At 67.3% G+C, this 22921-nt stretch overlaps 1 protein-coding gene across 4 annotated transcripts in view; it reads left to right on the plus strand.

Moving 5' to 3' along the window:
* LOC121283645 (lysosomal acid phosphatase-like) overlaps positions 1–22921 on the plus strand; it is a 248214-nt gene that overhangs the window by 66611 nt on the left and 158682 nt on the right. The gene's annotated exons all lie outside the window — the stretch shown is intronic.

Raw genomic sequence — 22921 nt, forward strand, 5'->3', positions numbered from 1 at the left:
GCGCGCTCACTCTGTCTCGCTCGCGCGCGCTCACTCTCTCTCTCGCGCGCTCACTCTTTGTCTCTCTCTCTCGCGCGCGCTCACTCTGTCTCTCTCTCTCGCGCGCGTTCACTCTCTGTCTCTCTCGCGCGCGCTCACTCTCTGTCTCTCTCTCGCGCGCGCGCTCACTCTCTGTCTCCCTTGCGCGCGCGCTCACTCTGTCTCTCTCTCGCGCGCGCGCTCTCTCTCTGTCTCTCTCGCGCGCGCTCTCTCTCGCGCGCGCGCTCACTCTGTCTCTCTCACGTGCGCGCGCTCACTCTGTCTCTCTCACGTGCGCGCGCTCACTCTCTGTCTCTCTCACGCGCGCGCGCTCACTCTCTGTCTCTCTCACGCGCGCGCGCTCACTCTCTGTCTCTCTCGCGCGCGCTCTCTCTCGCGCGCGCGCTCACTCTGTCTCTCTCACGTGCGCGCGCTCACTCTGTCTCTCTCACGTGCGCGCGCTCACTCTGTCTCTCTCACGTGCGCGCTCACTCTCTGTCTCTCTCACGCGCGCGCGCTCACTCTCTGTCTCTCTCACGCGCGCGCGCTCACTCTCTGTCTCTCTCTCGCGCGCGCTCACTCTCTCGCGTGCGCGCTCACTGTCTGTCTCTCTCGCGTGCGCCATCACTCTCGCGCGCTCACTCTCTGTTTCTCACATGCACGCTCACTCTCGTGCGTGCTCTCTCTCTCTCGCTCTCGCGCGCGCTCGCTCTCCGTCTCTCGCTCTCGCGCGCGCTCGCTCTCCCTGTGTCTCGCTCTCGCGCGCGCTCGCTCTCCCTGTCTCTCGCTCTCGCGCGCGCTCGCTCTCCCTGTCTCTCGCTCTCGCGCGCGCTCGCTCTCCCTGTCTCTCGCTCTCGCGCGCGCTCGCTCTCCCTGTCTCTCGCTCTCGCGCACGCTCGCTCTCCCTGTCTCTCGCTCTCTCGCACGCTCGCTCTCCCTGTCTCTCGCTCTCTCGCACGCTCGCGCTGTCTTGCGCGCTCGTTCTCTCTCTCGCGCGATCGCTCTCTCGCGCGCTCGCTCTCTCTCTCGCGCGCTCGCTCTCTCTCTCGCGCGCTCGCTCTCTCTCTCTCGCGCGCTCGATCTCTCTCGCGCTCGCGCTCTCTCGCGCGCGCGCTCTCGCGCGCTCGCTCTCTCGCGCGCTCGCTCTCTCGCGCGCGTGCTCTCTCTCCGCGCGTGCTCTCTCTCCACGCGCGCTCGCTCGCTCTTTCTCTCTCCGCGCGTGCTCTCTCGTGTGCTCTTGCTCTATCTCGCGCGCTCTCGCTCTCTCTCGCAAGCTAGCTCTTTTGCGCGCTCGCACTCTCTCGCGCACTCGCTTGTTCACTCTCTCGAGCGCGCGTGCTCGCTCACTCTCTCGAGCGCTTGCTCTCTCTTGCGTCTCTCTGTCTCCTGAGCGCGCTTTCGCTCTCTCGCGCTCGCTCTCTCGCGCTCGCTCTCTCACGCGCTCGCTCTCTCTCCCGCGCTCTATCTCTCCACGCGTGCTCTCCGCACGCGCTCGCTCTCTCGTGCTCGCTCTCGCGCGCTTGCTCTCTCGCGCTCGCTCTCTCGCGCTCGCTCTCTCTCTCTCTCGCGCTCGGTCACTCTCGCGCGCGTGCTCTCTCTCTCTCCGCACGTGCTCTCTCTCCGCGCGCGCTCGCTCGCTCTTTCTCTCTCCGCGCTTGCTCTCTCTGTCTTGTGTGCTCTTGCTCTCTCTCGCGCGCTCTCGCTCTCTCGCACGCTAGCTCTTTTGCGCGCTCGCACTCTCGCGCACTCACTTGTTCACTCTCTCGAGCGCGCGTGCTCGCTATCTCTCGAGCGCTTGCTCTCTCTCGCGTCTCTCTCTCTCTTGAACGCTCGCTCTCTCTTGAGCGCCCTCTCTCTCCAGCCCTCACTATGTCTCTCTCGCGCGCGCGCTCTCACGCGCTCGCTCTCTCTCTCCCGCGCTCTCTCTATCCACGCGTGCTCTCTCTCCGCGCGCGCTCGCTCTCTCTCGTGCTCTCTCTCGTGCTCGCTCGCGTGCGCTAGCTCTCGCGCTCGCTCTCGCGCGCGCTCGCTCTCTCTCTCGCGCGCTCTCTCTCTCTCGCGCGCTCGCACTCTCTCTCGCGCGCTCGCTCTCTCGCGCTCGCGCTCTCTCTCGCGCGCACTTGCGCTCTCTCTCGTGTGCTCGCTCTCTCTCGCGCGCTAGCTCTCTCTCGCGCGCTCGCTCTCGCTCGCTCGCTCTCGCTCGCTCTCTCTCGCGCGCGTGCTCTCTCTCCGCGCGCGCTCGCTCGCTCTTTCTCCGCGCATGCTCTCTCGTGTGCTCTTGCTCTCTCTCGCGCACTCTCGCTCTCTCTCGCAAGCTAGCTCTTTTGCACGCTCGCACTCTCTCGCGCACTCGCTTGTTCACTCTCTCGAGCGCCCGTGCTCGCTCTCTCTCTCGAGTGCTCGCTCTCTCTTGAGCGCCCTCTCTCTCTCCAGCCCTCACTATGTCTCTCTCGCGCGCGCACGTTCTATCGCGCGCTTTCGCACTCTCTCGCGCTCGCTCTCACGCGCTCGCTCTCTCCCGCGCTCTATCTCTCCACGCGTGCTCTCTCTCCGCGCGCGCTCGCTCTCTCTCGTGCTCGCTCTCGCGCGCTTGCTCTCGCGCGCGCTCTCGCGCGCGCTCACTCTCTCTCGCTCGCTCTCGCTCTCTCTCGCTCCCTCTCTCTCGCGCGCTCGCTCTCTCTCGCGCGCGTGCTCTCTCTCTCCGCGCGTGCTCTCTCTCCGCGCGCGCTCGCTCGCTCTTTTTCTCTCCGCGCGTGCTCTCTCTGTCTTGTGTGCTCTTGCTCTCTCTCGCGCGCTCTCGCTCTCTCTCGCACGCTAGCTCTTTTGCGCGCTCGCACTCTCTCGCGCACTCGCTTGTTCACTCTCTCGAGCGCGCGTGCTCGCTATCTCTCGAGCGCTTGATCTCTCTCGCGTCTCTCTCTCTTGAGCGCTCGCTCTCTCTTGAGCGCCCTCTCTCTCCAGCCCTCACTAAGTCTCTCTCGCGCGCGCGCTCTCACGCGCTCGCTCTCCCGCGCTCTCTCTCTCCACGCGTGCTCTCTCTCCGCGCGCGCTTGCTCTCTCTCGTGCTCGCTCGCGTGCGCTTGCTATCTCGCGCTCGCTCTCTCGCGCGCGCTCGCTCTCTCTCGCTCGCTCTCTCTCGCGCGTGCTCGCTCTCGCTCGCTCGCTCTCCCTGTCTCTCGCTCTCGCGCGCGCTCGCTCTCCCTGTCTCTCGCTCTCGCGCGCGCTCGCTCTCCCTGTCTCTCGCTCTCGCGTGCGCTCGCTCTCCCTCTCTCCCTCGAGCGCTCGTTCTCTCGAGCACTCACTTTCTCTATTGAGCGTTCGCTCACTCCCTCGCGCGCGCTCTCTCTCGCGCGATCGCTCTCTCCCTCCGCGCGCGCTCGCTCTCCCTCCGCGCGCGCTCGCTCTCCCTCCGCGCGCGCTCGCTCTCCCTCCGCGCGCGCTCGCTCTCCCTCCGCGCGCGCTCGCTCTCCCTCCGCGCGCGCTCGCTCTCCCTCCGCGCGCGCTCGCTCTCCCTCCGCTCTCCATGTGCGCTCACTCTCCGCATGCGCTCACTCTCGCGCGCGCTCACTCTGTCTCGCGCGCGCTCACTCTCTGTCTCTCTCTCGCGCGCGCTCACTCTCTGTCTCTCTCTCGCGCGTGCTCACTCTCTGTCTGTCTCGCGTGCGCTCACTCTCTCTGTCTCTCTCTCGCGTGCTCACTCTCTGTCTCTCTCTCTCGCGCGCGCTCACTCTCTGTCTCTCACGCGCGCTCACTCTCTGTCTCTCGCGCGCGCTCACTGTCTCTCGCGCACACGCTGTCTCTCTCGGTGTCTGTCTGTCTCTCTCGCACGCGTGCTCTCTCTCTCTCTCTCGCGTGTGCGCTCACTCTCGCGCGCTCACTCTCGTGCGCACTCACTCTTTCTCACATGCGTGCTCACTCACGTGCGCGCTCGCTCTCTCGCACGCTCTCGCTCTCTCGCATGCTCTCTCGCTCTCGCGCTCTCGCGCTCTCTCGCACGCTCTCGCGCTCGCTCCCTCTCTCTCGCGCTCGCTCCCCCTCTCTCGCGCTCGCTCGCCCTCTCTCGCGCTCGCTCGCCCTCTCTCGCGCTCGCTCGCCCTCTCTCGCGCTCGCTCCCCCTCTCTCGCGCTCGCTCCCCCTCTCTCGCGCTCGCTCCCTCTCTCTCGCGCTCGCTCAATCTCTCTCTCTCTCTCGCGCGCGCTCACTGTCTCGCTCGCGCGCGCTCACTCTGTCTCTCTCTCTCTCTCGCGCGCTCACTCTTTGTCTCTCTCTCGCGCGCGCTCAATCTGTCTCTCTCTCGCGCGCGCTCACTCTCTGTCTCGCGCGCGCTCAATCTCTCTCTCTCGCGCGCGCTCAATCTCTCTCTCTCTCTCGCGCGCGCTCACTGTCTCGCTCGCGCGCGCTCACTCTGTCTCTCTCTCTCTCTCGCGCGCTCACTCTTTGTCTCTCTCTCGCGCGCGCTCAATCTGTCTCTCTCTCGCGCGCGCTCACTCTCTGTCTCTCTCTCGCGCGCGCGCTCACTCTCTGTCTCTCTCTCGCGCGCGCTCACTCTGTCTCTCTCTCTCGCGCGCGCTCACTCTCTGTCTCTCTCTCGCGCGCTCACTCTCTGTCTCTCTCGCGCGCGCGCTCTCTCTCTCGCGCGCGCGCTCACTCTCTCTCTCACGTGCGCGCGCTCACTGTCTCTCTCACGCGCGCGCGCTCACTCTCTGTCTCTCTCTCGCGCGCTCGCTTTCTCTCTCGCGCGCTCGCTCTCTCTTGCGCGCTCGCTCTCCCTGTCTCTCGCTCTCCCTGTCTCTCGCTCTCGCGCGCGCTCGCTCTCCCTGTCTCTCGCTCTCGCGCGCGCTCGCTCTCCGTCTCTCGCTCTCGCGCGCGCTCGTTCTCTATCTCTCGCTCTCGCGCGCGCTCGTTCTCTGTCTCTCGCTCTCGCGTGCGCTCGCTCTCCCTTTCTCTCTCCCTCGAGCGCTCGTTCTCTCGAGCACTCGCTTTCTCTATTGAGCGTTCGCTCTCTCTCTCGCGCTCGCTCTCTCTCTCGCGCTCGCTCTCTCTCTCGCGCTCGCGCTCTCTCGCGCGCTCGCTCTCTCTCTCTCGCGCGCTCGCGCGCTCTCTCGCGCTCTCTCTCTCGCGCGCGCTCTCGCGCGCTCGCTCTCTCTCGCGCGCGCGCTCTCTTGCGATCGCGCTCTCGCGCTCTCTCTCTCGCGCGCTCGCGCTCTCTCTCTCGCGCGCTCGCGCTCTCTCTCTCTCGCGCGCTCGCGCTCTCTCGCGCTCTCTCTCGCGCGCTCGCGCTCTCTCTCTCGCGCGCTCACTCTCTCTGTTTCTCATGCGCGCTCACTCTCGTGCGTGCTCTCTGTCTCTCGCTCTCGCGCGCGCTCGCTCTCCCTGTCTCTCGCTCTCGCGCGCGCTCGCTCTCCCTGCCTCTCGCTCTCGCGCGCGCTCGCTCTCCCTGCCTCTCGCTCTCGCGCGCGCTCGCTCTCCCTGCCTCTCGCTCTCGCGCGCGCTCGCTCTCCCTGCCTCTCGCTCTCGCGCGCGCTCGCTCTCCCTGCCTCTCGCTCTCGCGCGCTCGCTCTCTCCCTCGAGCGCTCGTTCTCTCGAGCACTCGCTTTCTCTATTGAGCGTTCGCTCACTTCCTCGCGCGCGCTCGCTCACTCCCTCGTGCGCTCGCTCTCTCTCTCGCGCTCTCTCTCTCGCGCGCTCTCTCTCGCGCGCTCGCTCTCGCGCGCTCGCTCTCGCGCGCTCGCTCTCGCGCGCTCGCTCTTTCTCGCGCTCGCTCTCTCTCGCGCTCGCTCTCTCTCGCGCTCGCTCTCTCTCGCGCTCGCTCTCTCTCGCGCTCGCTCTCTCGCGCTCGCTCTCTCTCGCGCTCGCTCTCTCTCGCGCGCGCTCGCGCTCTCTCTCGCGCGCGCTCGCGCTCTCTCTCGCGCGCGCTCGCGCTCTCTCTCGCGCGCGCTCGCGCTCTCTCTCGCGCGCGCTCGCGCTCTCTCTCGCGCGCTCGCGCTCTCGCTCTCTCTCGCGCTCGCTCTCTCTCTCGCTCTCGCTCTCTCGCTCGCTCTCTCTCGCGCGCGTGCTCTCTCTCGCGCGCGCTTTCTCTCTCGCGCGCGCGCTCTCTCTCGCGCACACGCTGTCTCTCTCTTGGTGTCTGTCTGTCTCTCTCGCACGCGTGCTCTCTCTCTGTCTCTCTCTCCCGCGTGTGCGCTCACTCTCGCGCGCTCACTCTCTTGTGCGCACTCACTCTTTCTCACATGCGTGCTCATTCTCACGTGCGCGCTCGCTCTCTCGCATGCTCTCGCTCTCTCGCACGCTCTCGCTCTCTCGCACGCTCTCTCGCTCTCTCGCATGCTCTCTCTCGCGCTCGCACGCTCTCTCTCGCGCTCGCTCCCTCTATCTCGCGCTCGCTCCCTCTCTCTCGCGCTCGCTCCCTCTCTCTCGCGCTCGCTCCCTCTCTCTCGCGCTCGCTCCCTCTCTCTCGGCGCGCGCTCTCTCAAGCGCGCTCTCCTCTCGTGCGCGCTCTCCTCTCGCGCTCTGTCTCTCTCCTGTCGCGCGCGCTCTGTCTCTCTCTCGCGCGCGCTCTGTCTCTCTCCTCTCGCGCACGCTGTCTCTCCTCTCGCGCGCGCTCTCTATCTTTCCTCGCGCGCGCGCTCTCTATCTCTCCTCGCGCGCGCGCTCTCTATCTCTCCTCGCGCGCGCACGCATCTATCTCTTTTCGCGCGCGCGCGCATCTATCTCTCCTCGCGCGCTCGCTCTCCCTCCGCGCGCGCTCGCTCTCCCTCCGCGCGCGCTCGCTCTCCCTCCGCGCGCGCTCGCTCTCCCTCCGCGCGCGCTCGCTCTCCCTCCGCGCGCGCTCGCTCTCCCTCCGCGCGCGCTCACTCTCCCTCCGCGCGCGCTCACTCTCCCTCCGCGCGCGCTCACTCTCTGTCTTGCGCGCGCTCACTCTCTCTGTCTCTCTCTCGCGCGCGCCCACTCTCTCTCTCGCGCGCGCTCACTCTCTGTCTCTCTCGCGCGCGCTCACTCTCTGTCTCTCTCGCGCGCGCTCACTCTCTGTCTCCCTCGCGCTCGCTCACTCTGTCTCCCTCGCGCGCGCTCACTCTCTGTCTCCCTCGCGCTCGCTCACTCTCTGTCTCTCTCGCGCGCGCTCACTCTCTGTCTCTCTCGCGTGCGCTCACTCTTTGTCTCTCTCTCGCACGCGCTCACTCTCTGTCTCGCGCGCGCTCAATCTCTGTCTCTCTCTCGCGCGCGCTCACTCTGTCTCGCTCGCGCGCTCTCGCTCTCTCGCGCGCTCGTTCTCTCTCTCGCTCTCGCGTGCGCTCGCTCTCCCTCTCTCTCTCCCTCGAGCGCTCGTTCTCTCGAGCACTCGCTTTCTCTATTGAGCGTTCGCTCTCTCTCTCGCGCTCGCGCTCTCTCTCGCGCTCGCTCTCTCTCTCGCGCTCGCGCTCTCTCGCGCGCTCTCTCTCGCGCTCTCTCTCTCGCGCGCGTTCTCTCGCGCGCTCGCTCTCTCTCGCGCGCGCGCTCTCTTGCGCTCGCGCTCTCGCGCTCTCTCTCTCGCGCGCTCGCGCTCTCTCTCTCGCGCGCTCGCGCTCTCTCTCTCGCGCGCTCTCTCGCGCGCTCGCACTCTCTCTCGCGCGCTCGCACTCTCGCGCGCGCGCGCGCGCTCTCTCGCGCTCTCTCGCGCGCGCTCTCTCGCGCGCTCGCTCTCTCTCGCGCGCGCGCTCTCGCGCTCTCTCTCTCGCGCGCTCGCGCTCTCTCTCTCTCGCGCGCTCGCGCTCTCTCTCTCGCGCGCTCGCGCTCTCTCTCTCGCGCGCTCTCTCTCTCGCGCGCTCGCACTCTCTCTCGCGCGCTCGCACTCTCTCGCGCGCGCTCGCTCTCTCTCTCGCGCGCTCGCTCTCTCTCTCTCTCGCGCGCTCGCTCTCTCTCTCTCTCGCGCGCTCTCTCTCTCTCTCGCGCGCTCGCTCTCTCTCTCGCGCGCTCGCTCTCTCTCGCGCGATCGCGCTCTCTCTCTCGCTCGCTCGCTGTCTCTCGCGCGCGCGCTCACTCTGTCTCTCTCTCTCGCGCGCGCTCATTCTCTCTCTCGCGCGCGCTCATTCTCTCTCTCGCGCTCGCTCATTCTCTCGCGCGCGCTCATTCTCTCTCTCGCGCGTGCGCGCTCACTCTATGTCTCTCGCATGCGCGCTCACTCTCTGTCTCTCGCGTGCGCGCTCACTCTCTGTCTCTCGCGTGCGCGCTCACTCTCTGTCTCTCGCGTGCGCGCTCACTCTCTGTCTCTCGCGTGCGCGCTCACTCTCTGTCTCTCGCGTGCGCGCTCACTCTCGCGCGCTCTCTTTCTCACATGCGCGCTTACTCTCTCGTGCGTGCTCTCTCTCTGTCTCTCGCTCTCGTGCTTGCTCGCTCTCCCTCGCTCTCGCGCGTGCTCGCTCTCCCTGTCTCTCGCTCTCACGTGCGCTCGCTCTCTGTCTCTCACTCTCTCGCGCGCGCTCGCTCTCTGTCTCTCACTCTCTCGCGCGTGCTCGCTCTCTGTCTCTCACTCCCTCCGCGCGCGCCCGCTCTCCCTCCGCGCGCGCCCGCTCTCCCTCCGCGCGCGCCCGCTCTCCCTCCGCGCGCGCCCGCTCTCCCTCCGCGCGCGCCCGCTCTCCCTCCGCGCGCGCCCGCTCTCCCTCCGCGCGCGCTCGGTCTCTCTCCGCGCGCGCTCGGTCTCTCTCCGCGCGCGCTCATTCTCGCGCGCGCTCACTCTGTCTCGCGCGTGCTCACTCTCTGTCTCTCTCTCTCGTGCGCGCTCACTCTCTGTCTCTCTCGCGCGCGCTCACTCTCTGTCTCTCTCGCGCGCGCTCACTCTCTCTGTCTCTCTCGCGCGCGCTCACTCTCTCTGTCTCTCTCGCGCGCGCTCACTCTCTCTGTCTCTCTCGCGCGCGCTCACTCTGTCTCTCTCGCGCGCGCTCACTGTCTCTCTCCCGCGTGCACGCTCACTCTCTGTCTCTCTCTCGCGCGCGCGCTCACTCTCTGTCTCTCTCGCGCGCGCTCACTGTCTCTCTCGCGCGTGCTCACTCTCTCTGTCTCTCTCGCGCGCGCTCACTCTCTGTCTCTCTCGCGCGCGCTCACTCTGTCTCTCTCGCGCGCGCTCACTCTCTCTGTCTCTCTCGCGCGCGCTCTCTCTCTGTCTCTCTCGCGCGCGCTCACTGTCTCTCTCCCGCGTGCATGCTCACTCTCTGTCTCTCTCTCGCGCGCGCGCTCACTCTCTGTCTCTCTCTCTCGCGCGCGCTCATTCTCTCTCTCGCGCGCGCTCATTCTCTCTCGCGCGCGCTCATTCTCTCTCTCGCGCGCGCTCATTCTCTCTCGCGCTCGCTCATTCTCTCGCGCGCGCTCATTCTCTCTCTCGCGCGTGCGCGCTCACTCTGTCTCTCGCGTGCGCGCTCACTCTCTGTCTCTCGCGTGCGCGCTCACTCTGTCTCTCGCGTGCGCGCTCACTCTCGCGTGCTCTCTTTCTCACATGCGCGCTTACTCTCTCGTGCGTGCTCTCTCTCTGTCTCTCGCTCTCGTGCTTGCTCGCTCTCCCTCGCTCTCGCGCGTGCTCGCTCTCCCTGTCTCTCGCTCTCACGCGCGCTCGCTCTCTGTCTCTCACTCTCTCGCGCGCGCTCGCTCTCTGTCTCTCACTCTCTCGCGCGAGCTCGCTCTCTGTCTCACTCTCTTGCGCGCGCTCGCTCTCTGTCTCTCACTCTCTTGCGCGCGCTCACTCTCTGTCTCTCTCTCTCGCGCGCGCTCACTCTGTCTCTCTCTGTCTCTCTCTCTCGCGCGCTCACTCTCTGTCTCTCTCCCGCGCACGCGCTCACTCTCTCTCTCCCGCGCGCGCGCTCACTCTCTGTCTCTCTCCCGCGCGCGCGCTCACTCTGTCTCTCGCGTGCGCTCACTCTCTGTCTCTCTCTCTCGCGCGCTCACTCTGTCTCTCTCTCGCGCGTGCGCTCACTCTGTCTCTCTCTCGCGCGCGCGCTCACTCTGTCTCTCTCTCGCGCGCGCGCTCACTCTGTCTCTCTCTCGCGCGCGCGCTCTCTGTCTCTCTCTCGCGCGCGTGCTCTCTGTCTCTCTCTCGCGCGCGCGCTCACTCTCTGTCTCTCTCTCGCGCGCGCTCACTCTCTTGCGTGCGCGCTCACTCTCTGTCTCTCTCTCGCGTGCGCGCTCACTCTCGCGCGCTCACTCTCTCTGTTTCTCACATGCGCGCTCACTCTCGTGCGTGCTCTCTGTCTCTCGCTCTCGCGCGCGCTCGCTCTCCCTGCCTCTCGCTCTCGCGCGCGCTCGCTCTCCCTGCCTCTCGCTCTCGCGCGCGCTCGCTCTCCCTGTCTCTCGCTCTCGCGCGCGCTCGCTCTCCCTGTCTCTCGCTCTCGCGCGCGCTCGCTCTCCCTGTCTCTCGCACTCGCGCGCGCTCGCTCTCCCTGTCTCTCGCACTCGCGCGCGCTCGTTCTCTGTCTCTTGCTCTCGCGTGCGCTCGCTCTCTCCCTTGAGCGCTCGTTCTCTCGAGCACTCGCTTTCTGTATTGAGCGTTCGCTCAATTCCTCGCGCGCGCTCGCTCACTCCCTCGCGCGCTCGCTCTCTCTCGCGCGCTCTCTCTCGCGCGCTCTCTCTCACGCGCTCTCTCTCACGCGCTCTCTCTCGCGCGCTCGCTCTCGCGCGCTCGCTCTCTCTCGCGCTCGCTCTCTCTCGCGCCCTCGCTCTCTCTCTCTCGCGCGCTCGCACTCTCTCTCGCGCGCTCGCACTCTCTCTCTCGCGCGCTCGCACTCTCTCTCTCGCGCGCTCGCACTCTCTCTCTCGCGCGCTCGCACTCTCTCTCGCGCGCGCTCGCATTCTCTCTCGCGCGCGCTCGCACTCTCTCTCTCTCGCGCGCTCGTGCTCTCGCGCTCGCTCTCTCTCGCGCTCGCTCTCTCTCGCGCTCGCTCTCTCTCGCGCTCGCTCTCTCTCGCGCGCGTGCTCTCTCTCGCGTGCGCTCTCTCTCGCGCGCACGCTCTCTCTCGCGCACACGCTGTCTCTCTCTTGGTGTCTGTCTGTCTCTCTCGCACGCGTGCTCTCTCTCTGTCTCTCTCGCGTGTGCGCTCACTCTCGCGCGCTCACTCTCTTGTGCGCACTCACTCTTTCTCACATGCGTGCTCATTCTCACGTGCTCGCACGCTCTCGCTCTCTCGCACGCTCTCTCGCTCTCTCGCACGCTCTCTCTCGCGCTCGCACGCTCTCTCTCGCGCTCGCTCCCTCTATCTCGCGCTCGCTCCCTCTCTCTCGCGCTCGCTCCCTCTCTCTCGCGCTCGCTCCCTCTCTCTCGCGCTCGCTCCCTCTCTCTCGCGCTCGCTCCCTCTCTCTCGCGCTCGCTCCCTCTCTCTCTCGCGCGCGCTCTCTCAAGCACGCACTCTCTCCTCTCGTGCGCGCTCTCCTCTCGCGCTCTGTCTCTCTCCTCTCGCGCGCGTTCTGTCTCTCTCTCGCGCGCGCTCTGTCTCTCTCCTCTCGTGCGCGCTGTCTCTCCTCTTGCGCGCGCTCTCTATCTCTCCTCTTGCGCGCGCTCTCTATCTCTCCTCTTGCGCGCGCTCTCTATCTCTCCTCGCGCGCGCGCTCTCTATCTCTCCTCGCGCGCGCGCTCTATCTCTCCTCGCGCGCGCGCTCTCTATCTCTCCTCGCGCGCGCGCTCTCTATCTCTCCTCGCGCGCGCGCTCTCTATCTCTCCTCGCGCGCGCATGCATCTATCTCTCCTCGCGCGCTCGCGCATCTATCTCTCCTCGCGCGCTCGCTCTCCCTCCGCGCGCTCTCGCTCTCCCTCCGCGCGCGCTCGCTCTCCCTCCGCGCGCGCTCGCTCTCCCTCCGCGCGCGCTCGCTCTCCCTCCGCGCGCGCTCGCTCTCCCTCCGCGCGCGCTCGCTCTCCCTCCGCGCGCGCTCGCTCTCCCTCCGCGCGCGCTCGCTCACCCTCCGCGCGCGCTCGCTCTCCCTCCGTGCGCGCTCACTCTCTCTGTCTCTCTCTCGCGCGCGCTCACTCTCTCTGTCTCTCTCGCGCGCGCTCACTCTCTCTGTCTCTCTCGCGCGCGCTCACTCTCTGTCTCTCTCGCGCGCGCTCACTCTCTGTCTCCCTCGCGCGCGCTCACTCTCTGTCTCCCTCGCGCGCGCTCACTCTCTGTCTCTCGCGCGCGCTCACACTGTCTCTCTCGCGCGCGGTCACTCTCTCTCTCTCGCACGCGCTCACTCTCTCGCGCGCGCTCTGTCTCGCGCGCGCTCACTCTCTGTCTCTCTCTCTCTCGCGCGCGCTCACTCTGTCTCGCTCGCGCGCGCTCACTCTCTCTCTCGCGCGCTCACTCTTTGTCTCTCTCTCTCGCGCGCGCTCACTCTGTCTCTCTCTCTCGCGCGCGTTCACTCTCTGTCTCTCTCGCGCGCGCTCACTCTCTGTCTCTCTCTCGCGCGCGCGCTCACTCTCTGTCTCCCTTGCGCGCGCGCTCACTCTGTCTCTCTCTCGCGCGCGCGCTCTCTCTCTGTCTCTCTCGCGCGCGCTCTCTCTCGCGCGCGCGCTCACTCTGTCTCTCTCACGTGCGCGCGCTCACTCTGTCTCTCTCACGTGCGCGCGCTCACTCTCTGTCTCTCTCACGCGCGCGCGCTCACTCTCTGTCTCTCTCACGCGCGCGCGCTCACTCTCTGTCTCTCTCGCGCGCGCTCTCTCTCGCGCGCGCGCTCACTCTGTCTCTCTCACGTGCGCGCGCTCACTCTGTCTCTCTCACGTGCGCGCGCTCACTCTGTCTCTCTCACGTGCGCGCTCACTCTCTGTCTCTCTCACGCGCGCGCGCTCACTCTCTGTCTCTCTCACGCGCGCGCGCTCACTCTCTGTCTCTCTCTCGCGCGCGCTCACTCTCTCGCGTGCGCGCTCACTGTCTGTCTCTCTCGCGTGCGCCATCACTCTCGCGCGCTCACTCTCTGTTTCTCACATGCACGCTCACTCTCGTGCGTGCTCTCTCTCTCTCGCTCTCGCGCGCGCTCGCTCTCCGTCTCTCGCTCTCGCGCGCGCTCGCTCTCCCTGTGTCTCGCTCTCGCGCGCGCTCGCTCTCCCTGTCTCTCGCTCTCGCGCGCGCTCGCTCTCCCTGTCTCTCGCTCTCGCGCGCGCTCGCTCTCCCTGTCTCTCGCTCTCGCGCGCGCTCGCTCTCCCTGTCTCTCGCTCTCGCGCACGCTCGCTCTCCCTGTCTCTCGCTCTCTCGCACGCTCGCTCTCCCTGTCTCTCGCTCTCTCGCACGCTCGCGCTGTCTTGCGCGCTCGTTCTCTCTCTCGCGCGATCGCTCTCTCGCGCGCTCGCTCTCTCTCTCGCGCGCTCGCTCTCTCTCTCGCGCGCTCGCTCTCTCTCTCTCGCGCGCTCGATCTCTCTCGCGCTCGCGCTCTCTCGCGCGCGCGCTCTCGCGCGCTCGCTCTCTCGCGCGCTCGCTCTCTCGCGCGCGTGCTCTCTCTCCGCGCGTGCTCTCTCTCCACGCGCGCTCGCTCGCTCTTTCTCTCTCCGCGCGTGCTCTCTCGTGTGCTCTTGCTCTATCTCGCGCGCTCTCGCTCTCTCTCGCAAGCTAGCTCTTTTGCGCGCTCGCACTCTCTCGCGCACTCGCTTGTTCACTCTCTCGAGCGCGCGTGCTCGCTCACTCTCTCGAGCGCTTGCTCTCTCTTGCGTCTCTCTGTCTCCTGAGCGCGCTTTCGCTCTCTCGCGCTCGCTCTCTCGCGCTCGCTCTCTCACGCGCTCGCTCTCTCTCCCGCGCTCTATCTCTCCACGCGTGCTCTCCGCACGCGCTCGCTCTCTCGTGCTCGCTCTCGCGCGCTTGCTCTCTCGCGCTCGCTCTCTCGCGCTCGCTCTCTCTCTCTCTCGCGCTCGGTCACTCTCGCGCGCGTGCTCTCTCTCTCTCCGCACGTGCTCTCTCTCCGCGCGCGCTCGCTCGCTCTTTCTCTCTCCGCGCTTGCTCTCTCTGTCTTGTGTGCTCTTGCTCTCTCTCGCGCGCTCTCGCTCTCTCGCACGCTAGCTCTTTTGCGCGCTCGCACTCTCGCGCACTCACTTGTTCACTCTCTCGAGCGCGCGTGCTCGCTATCTCTCGAGCGCTTGCTCTCTCTCGCGTCTCTCTCTCTCTTGAACGCTCGCTCTCTCTTGAGCGCCCTCTCTCTCCAGCCCTCACTATGTCTCTCTCGCGCGCGCGCTCTCACGCGCTCGCTCTCTCTCTCCCGCGCTCTCTCTATCCACGCGTGCTCTCTCTCCGCGCGCGCTCGCTCTCTCTCGTGCTCTCTCTCGTGCTCGCTCGCGTGCGCTAGCTCTCGCGCTCGCTCTCGCGCGCGCTCGCTCTCTCTCTCGCGCGCTCTCTCTCTCTCGCGCGCTCGCACTCTCTCTCGCGCGCTCGCTCTCTCGCGCTCGCGCTCTCTCTCGCGCGCACTTGCGCTCTCTCTCGTGTGCTCGCTCTCTCTCGCGCGCTAGCTCTCTCTCGCGCGCTCGCTCTCGCTCGCTCGCTCTCGCTCGCTCTCTCTCGCGCGCGTGCTCTCTCTCCGCGCGCGCTCGCTCGCTCTTTCTCCGCGCATGCTCTCTCGTGTGCTCTTGCTCTCTCTCGCGCACTCTCGCTCTCTCTCGCAAGCTAGCTCTTTTGCACGCTCGCACTCTCTCGCGCACTCGCTTGTTCACTCTCTCGAGCGCCCGTGCTCGCTCTCTCTCTCGAGTGCTCGCTCTCTCTTGAGCGCCCTCTCTCTCTCCAGCCCTCACTATGTCTCTCTCGCGCGCGCACGTTCTATCGCGCGCTTTCGCACTCTCTCGCGCTCGCTCTCACGCGCTCGCTCTCTCCCGCGCTCTATCTCTCCACGCGTGCTCTCTCTCCGCGCGCGCTCGCTCTCTCTCGTGCTCGCTCTCGCGCGCTTGCTCTCGCGCGCGCTCTCGCGCGCGCTCACTCTCTCTCGCTCGCTCTCGCTCTCTCTCGCTCCCTCTCTCTCGCGCGCTCGCTCTCTCTCGCGCGCGTGCTCTCTCTCTCCGCGCGTGCTCTCTCTCCGCGCGCGCTCGCTCGCTCTTTTTCTCTCCGCGCGTGCTCTCTCTGTCTTGTGTGCTCTTGCTCTCTCTCGCGCGCTCTCGCTCTCTCTCGCACGCTAGCTCTTTTGCGCGCTCGCACTCTCTCGCGCACTCGCTTGTTCACTCTCTCGAGCGCGCGTGCTCGCTATCTCTCGAGCGCTTGATCTCTCTCGCGTCTCTCTCTCTTGAGCGCTCGCTCTCTCTTGAGCGCCCTCTCTCTCCAGCCCTCACTAAGTCTCTCTCGCGCGCGCGCTCTCACGCGCTCGCTCTCCCGCGCTCTCTCTCTCCACGCGTGCTCTCTCTCCGCGCGCGCTTGCTCTCTCTCGTGCTCGCTCGCGTGCGCTTGCTATCTCGCGCTCGCTCTCTCGCGCGCGCTCGCTCTCTCTCGCTCGCTCTCTCTCGCGCGTGCTCGCTCTCGCTCGCTCGCTCTCCCTGTCTCTCGCTCTCGCGCGCGCTCGCTCTCCCTGTCTCTCGCTCTCGCGCGCGCTCGCTCTCCCTGTCTCTCGCTCTCGCGTGCGCTCGCTCTCCCTCTCTCCCTCGAGCGCTCGTTCTCTCGAGCACTCACTTTCTCTATTGAGCGTTCGCTCACTCCCTCGCGCGCGCTCTCTCTCGCGCGATCGCTCTCTCCCTCCGCGCGCGCTCGCTCTCCCTCCGCGCGCGCTCGCTCTCCCTCCGCGCGCGCTCGCTCTCCCTCCGCGCGCGCTCGCTCTCCCTCCGCGCGCGCTCGCTCTCCCTCCGCGCGCGCTCGCTCTCCCTCCGCGCGCGCTCGCTCTCCCTCCGCTCTCCATGTGCGCTCACTCTCCGCATGCGCTCACTCTCGCGCGCGCTCACTCTGTCTCGCGCGCGCTCACTCTCTGTCTCTCTCTCGCGCGCGCTCACTCTCTGTCTCTCTCTCGCGCGTGCTCACTCTCTGTCTGTCTCGCGTGCGCTCACTCTCTCTGTCTCTCTCTCGCGTGCTCACTCTCTGTCTCTCTCTCTCGCGCGCGCTCACTCTCTGTCTCTCGCGCGCGCTCACTCTCTGTCTCTCGCGCGCGCTCACTCTCTGTCTCTCGCGCACACGCTGTCTCTCTCGGTGTCTGTCTGTCTCTCTCGCACGCGTGCTCTCTCTCTCTCTCTCGCGTGTGCGCTCACTCTCGCGCGCTCACTCTCGTGCGCACTCACTCTTTCTCACATGCGTGCTCACTCACGTGCGCGCTCGCTCTCTCGCACGCTCTCGCTCTCTCGCATGCTCTCTCGCTCTCGCGCTCTCGCGCTCTCTCGCACGCTCTCGCGCTCGCTCCCTCTCTCTCGCGCTCGCTCCCCCTCTCTCGCGCTCGCTCGCCCTCTCTCGCGCTCGCTCGCCCTCTCTCGCGCTCGCTCGCCCTCTCTCGCGCTCGCTCCCCCTCTCTCGCGCTCGCTCCCCCTCTCTCGCGCTCGCTCCCTCTCTCTCGCGCTCGCTCCCTCTCTCTCGCGCTCGCTCCCTCTCGCGCTCGCTCCCTCTCTCGAGCACGCGCGCGTGCTCTCCCTCGCGCGCGCTCTGTCTCTCTCCCCTCGCGCTCTGTCTCTATCCTCTCGCGCGCGCTCTGTCTCTCCTTTCGCGCGCGCTCTGTCTCTCCTTTCACGCGCGCTCTGTCTCTCCTTTCGCGCGCGCTCTGTCTCTCATTTTGCGCGCGCTCTGTCTCTCTCCTCTCGCGCGCGCTCTGTCTCTCTCTCGCCCGCGCTCTGTCTCTCTCCTCTCGCGCGCGCTCTGTCTCTCTCCTCTCGCGCGCGCTCTCTCTCCTCTCGGCGCGCTCTGTCTCTCTCCTCTCGCGCGCGCTCTCTATCTCTCCTCTCGCGCGCGCTCTCTATCTCTCCTCTCGCGCGCGCTCTCTATCTCTCCTCTCGCGCGCGCTCTCTATCTCGCGCGTGCGCTCGTTCTCTCGCGCGCGCACGCGCTCTCTCTCTCGCGCGCGCGCTCTCTCGCGTGTGCGCTCACTCTCGCGCGCTCTCTCGTGCGCACTCACTCTTTCTCACATGCGTGCTCATTCTCACGTGTGCGCTCGCTCTCTCGCACGCTCTCGCTCTCGCACGGTCTCTCGCGCTCGCTCCCTCTCTCTCGCGCTCGCTCCCTCTCTCTCGCGCTCGCTCCCTCTCTCTCGCGCGCACGCGCGCTCTCTCTCAAGCACGCTCTCTCTCCTCTCGCGCGCGCTCTCCTCTCGCGCGCGCTCTCCTCTCGCGCGCGCTCTCCTCTCGCGCGCGCTCTCCTCTCGCGCGCGCTCTCCTCTCGCGCGCGCTTTCCTCTCGCGCGCGCTCTCCTCTCGTGCGCGCTCTCCTCTCGCGCTCTGTCTCTCTCCTCTCGCGCGCGCTCTGTCTCTCGTGCGCGCTCTGTCTCTCTCCTCTCGCGCGCGCTCTGTCTCTCTCCTCTCGCGCGCGCTCTGTCTCTCTCCTCTCGCGCGCGCTCTGTCTCTCTCCTCTCGCGCGCGCTCTGTCTCTCTCCTCTCGCGCGCGCTCTCTCTATCTCTCCTCGCGCGCGCGCTCTCTATCTCTCCTCGCGCGCGCGCTCTCTATCTCTCCTCGCGCGCGCGCTCTCTATCTCTACTCGCGCGCGCGCACTCTATCTCTCCTCGCGCGCGCGCACTCTACCTCCTCGCGCGCGCGCTCTCTACCTCTCCTCGCGCGCGCGTGCTCTCTCTCCGCGCGCGTTCGCTCACCCTTCGCGCGCGCTCGCTCTCCCTCCGCGCGCGCTCGCTCTCCCTCCGCGCGCGCTCGCTCTCCCTCCGCGCGCGCTCGCTCTCCCTCCGCGCGCGCTCGCTCTCCCTCCGCGCGCGCTCGCTCTCCCTCCGCGCGCGCTCGCTCTCTCGCGCGCGTGCTCGCTCTCTCCGCGCGTGCTCTCTCTCCGCGCGCGCTCGCTCGCTCTTTTTCTCTCCGCGCGTGCTCTCTCTGTCTTGTGTGCTCTTGCTCTCTCTCTCGCGCGCTCTCGCTCTCTCTCGCACGCTAGCTCTTTTGCGCGCTCGCACTCTCTCGCGCACTCGCTTGTTCACTCTCTCGAGCGCGCATGCTCGCTATCCCTCGAGCGCTTGCTCTCTCTCGCGTCTCTCTCTTGAGCGCTCGCTCTCTCTTGAGCGCTCGCTCTCTCTTGAGCGCCCTCTCTCTCCAGCCCTCACTATGTCTCTCTCGCGCGCGCGCTCTCACGCGCTCGCTCTCTCTCTCCCGCGCTCTCTCTCTCCACGCGTGCTCTCTCTCCGCGCGCGCTTGCTCTCTCTCGTGCTCGCTCGCGTGCGCTTGCTATCTCGCGCTCGCTCTCTCGCGCACGCTCGCTCTCTCTCGCTCGATCTCTCTCGCGCGCGCTCACTCTCGCTCGCTCGCTCTCCCTGTCTCTCGCTCTCGCGCGTGCTCGCTCTCCCTGTCTCTCGCTCTCGCGCGCGCTCGCTCTCCCTTTCTCTCGCTCTCGCGTGCGCTCGCTCTCCCTGTCTCTCGCTCTCGCGCGCGCTCGCTCTCCCTGTCTCTCGCTCTCGCGCGCGCTCGTTCTGTCTCGCTCTCGCGTGCGCTCACTCTCCCTCTCTCTCTCCCTCGAGCGCTTGTTCTCTCGAGCACTCGCTTTCTCTATTGAGCGTTCGCTCACTCCCTCGCGCGCGCTCTCTCTCTCTCGCGCGATCGCTCTCTCCCTCCGCTCGCGCTCGCTCTCCCTCCGCGCGCGCTCGCTCTCCCTCCGCGCGCGCTCGCTCTCCCTCCGCGCGCGCTCGTTCTCCCTCCGCACGCGCTTGCTCTCTCTCCGCGCGCGCTCGCTCTCCGCGTGCGCTCGCTCTCCGCGTGCGCTCACTCTCCGCTGGGGCTCACTCTCGCGCGCGCTCACTCTGTCTCGCGCGCGCTCACTCTGTCTCTCTCTCTCTCGCGTGCGCTCACTCTCTGTCTCTCTCTCGCGTGCTCACTCTCTGTCTCTCTCTCTCGCGCGCGCTCACTCTCTGTCTCTCTCGCGCACACGCTGTCTCTCTCGGTGTCTGTTTGTCTCTCTCGCACGCGTGCTCTCTCTCTGTCTCTCTCTCTCGCGTGTGCGCTCACTCTCGCGCGCTCACTCTCGTGGGCACTCACTCTTTCTCACATGCGTGCTCACTCTCACGTGCGGGCTCGCTCTCTCGCACGCTCTCGCTCTCTCGCTCTCTCGCACGCTCTCTCGCACGCTCTCTCGCTCTCTCGCGCTCGCTCCTTCTCTCGCGCTCGCTCCCTCTCTCTCGCGCTCGCTCCCCCTCTCTCGCGCTCGCTCCCCCTCTCTCGCGCTCGCTCCCTCTCTCTCGCGCTCGCTCCCTCTCTCTCGCGCTCGCTCCCTCTCTCTCGCGCTCGCTCCCTCTCTCGAGCACGCGCGCGCGCTCTCTCTCGCGCGCGCTCTGTCTCTCCTTTCGCGCGCACTCTGTCTCTCTCCTCTCGCGCGCGCTCTGTCTCTCTCCTCTCGCCCACGCTCTGTCTCTCTCCTCTCGCGCGCGCTCTCTTCTCTCTCCTCTCGCGCGATCTCTGTCTCTCTCCTCTCGCGCGCGCTCTGTCTCTCTCCTCTCGCTCGCGCTCTGTCTCTCTCCTCTCGCGCGCGCTCTGTCTCTCTCCTCTCGCGCGCGCTCTGTCTCTCTCCTCTCGCGCGCGCTCTGTCTCTCCTTTCGCGCGCGCTCTGTCTCTCCTTTCGCGCGTGCTCTGTCTCTCTCCTCTCGCGCGCGCTCTGTCTCTCTCCTCTCGCCCGCGCTCTATCTCTCTCCTCTCGCGCGCGCTCTGTCTCTCTCCTCTCGCGCGCGCTCTGTCTCTCTCCTCTCGCGCGCGCTCTCTATCTCTCCTCTCGCGCGCGCTCTCTATCTCTCCTCTCGCGTGCGCTCTCTATCTCTCCTCTCGCGCGCGCTCTCTATCTCTCCTCTCGCGCGCGCTCTCTATCTCTCCTCTCGCGCGCGCTCTCTATCTCTCGCGCGTGCGCTCTCTCTCTCGCGTGCGCGCGCTCTCTCTCTCGCGCGCGCTCGCTCTCTCTCGCGCGCGCTCGCTCTCTCTCTCGCGCGCGCGCTCTCTCGCGCACAAGCTGTCTCTCTCTTGGTGTCTGTCTGTCTCTCTCGCACGCGTGCTCTCTCTCTGTCTCTCTCTCTCGCGTGTGCGCTCACTCTCGCGCGCTCACTCTCACTCGTGCGCACTCACTCTTTCTCACATGCGTGCTCATTCTCACGTGTGCGCTCGCTCTCTCGCACGCTCTCGCTCTCTCGCACAGTCTCTCGTGCTCGCTCCCTCTCTCGCGCTCGCTCCCTCTCTCTCAAGCGCGCTCTCTCTCCTCTCGCGCGCGCTCTCCTCTCGCGCGCGCTCTCCTCTCGCGCTCTGTCTCTCTCCTCTCGCGCGCGCTTTGTCTCTCGTGCGCGCTCTGTCTCTCTCCTCTCGCGCGCGCTCTGTCTCTCTCCTCTCGCGCGCGCTCTGTCTCTCTCCTCTCGCGCGCGCTCTGCCTCTCTCCTCTCGCGCGCGCTCTGTCTCTCTCCTCTCGCGCGTGCTCTGTCTCTCTTCTCTCGCGCGCGCTCTGTCTCTCTCCTCTCGCGCGCGCTCTGTCTCTCTCCTCTCGCGCGCGCTCTGTCTCTCTCCTCTCGCGCGCGCTCTGTCTCTCTCCTCTCGCGCGCGCTCTCTATCTCTCCTCGCGCGCGCGCACTCTACCTCCTCGCGTGCGCGCTCTCTACCTCTCCTCGCGCGCGCTCTCTCTCCTCGCGCGCTCGCTCTCCCTCCGCGCGCGCTCGCTCTCCCTCCGCGCGCGCTCGTTCTCCCTCCGCGCGCGCTCGTTCTCCCTCCGTGCGCGCTCGCTCTCCCTCCGCGCGCGCTCACTCTCCGCGTGCGCTCACTCTGTCTCGTGCGCGCTCTGTCTCGCGCGCGCTCACTCTCACGTGCTCGCTCGCTCTCTCGCACGCTCTCGCTCTCTCGCACGCTCTCTCGCGCTCTCTCGCACGCTCTCGCGCTCGCTCCCTCTCTCTCGCGCTCGCTCCCCCTCTATCGCGCTCGCTCCCCCTCTCGCGCTCGCTCCCCCTCTCTCGCGCTCGCTCCCCCTCTCTCGCGCTCGCTCCCTCTCTCTCGCGCTCGCTCCCTCTCTCTCGCGCTCGCTCCCTCTCTCTCGCGCTCGCTCCCCCTCTCTCGCGCTCGCTCCCTCTCTCGAGCACGCGCGCGCGCTCTCGCGCGCGCTCTGTCTCTCTCCCCTCGCGCTCTGTCTCTATCCTCTCGCGCACGCTCTGTCTCTCTCCTTTCGCACGTGCTCTGTCTCTCTCCTCTCGCGCGCGCTCTGTCTCTCTCCTCTCGTCCGCGCTCTGTCTCTCTCCTCTCGCGCGCGCTCTGTCTCTCTCCTCTCGCTCGCGCTCTGTCTCTCTCCTGTCGCGCGCGCTCTCTATCTCTCCTCGCGCGCGCGCTCTCTATCTCTCCTCTCGCGCGCGCTCTCTCTCTCGCGCGCGCGCGCTCTCTCGCGCTCACGCTGTCTCTCTCTCTTGGTGTCTGTCTGTCTCTCTCGCACGCGTGCTCTCTCTCTGTCTCTCTCGCGTGTGCGCTCACTCTCGCGCGCTCACTCTCTCTCGTGCGCACTCACTCTTTCTCACATGCGTGCTCATTCTCACGTGTGCGCTCGCTCTCTCGCACGGTCTCTCGCGCTCGCTCCCTCTCTCTCGCGCTCGCTCCCTCTCTCTCGCGCTCGCTCCCTCTCTCTCATGCGCGCTCACTCTCCTCTCGCGCGCGCTCTCCTCTCTCGCGCGCTCTCCTCTCGCACGCGCTCTCCTCTCGCGCGCGCTCTCCTCTCGCGCGCGCTCTCCTCTCGCGCTGTCTCTCTCCTCTCGCGCGCGCTCTGTCTCTCGTGCGCGCTCTGTCTCTCTCCTCTCACGCGCGCTCTGTCTCTCTCCTCGCGTGCGCGCTCTCTACCTCTCCTCGCGCGCGCGCGCTCTCTCTTCGCGCGCGCTCGCTCTCCCTCCGCGCGCGCTCGCTCTCCCTCCGCGCGCGTTCGCTCTCCCTCCGCGCGCGCTCGCTCTCCCTCCGCGCGCGCTCACTCTCCGCGTGCGCTCACTCTGTCTCGCGCGCGCTCACTCTCTCTCGCGCGCGCTCACTCTCTGTCTCTCTCTCTCGTGCGTGCTCACTCTGTCTCTCTCGCGTGCGCTCACTCTCTGTCTCTCTCGCGTGCTCACTCTCTGTCTCTCTCTCTCGCGCGCGCTCACTCTCTGTCTCTCTCGCGCGCGCTCACTCTCTGTCTCTCTCGCGCACACGCTGTCTCTCTCGGTGTCTCTCTCGCATGCGTGCTCTCTCTCTGTCTCTCTCTCTCGCGTGTGCGCTCACTCTCGCGCGTTCACTCTCGTGGGCACTCACTCTTTCTCACATGCGTGCTCACTCTCACGTGCGCTCTCTCTCTCTCGCACGCTCTCGCTCTCTCGCACGCTCTCGCTCTCTCGCACGCGCTCGCTCTCTCGCGCTCTCGCACGCTCTCGCGCTCGCTCCCTCTCTCTCGCGCTCGCTCCCCCTCTCTCGCGCTCGCTCCCCCTCTCTCGCGCTCGCTCCCCCTCTCTCGCGCTCGCTCCCTCTCTCTCGCGCTCGCTCCCTCTCTCTCGCGCTCGCTCCCTCCCTCGAGCACGCGCGCGCTCTGTCTCTCTCCCCTCGCGCTCTGTCTCTATCCTCTCGCGCGCGCTCTATCTCTCTCCTTTCGCATGCGCTCTGTCTCTCTCCTTTCGTGCGCGCTCTGTCTCTCTCCTCTCGCACGCGCTCTGTCTCTCTCCTCTCGCGCGCGCTCTGTCTCTCTCCTCTCGTCCGCGCTCTGTCTCTCTCCTCTCGCGCGCGCTCTGTCTCTCTCCTCTCGCTCGCGCTCTGTCTCTCTCCTCTCGCGCGCGCTCTCTATCTCTCCTCGCGCGCGCGCTCTCTATCTCTCCTCGCGCGCGCGCTCTCTATCTCTACTCGCGCGCGCGCACTCTATCTCTCCTCGCGCGCGCG

Source organism: Carcharodon carcharias, chromosome 10 (genome assembly GCF_017639515.1).
Source record: "Carcharodon carcharias isolate sCarCar2 chromosome 10, sCarCar2.pri, whole genome shotgun sequence".
In the NCBI taxonomy this organism is placed as follows: domain Eukaryota; kingdom Metazoa; phylum Chordata; class Chondrichthyes; order Lamniformes; family Lamnidae; genus Carcharodon; species Carcharodon carcharias.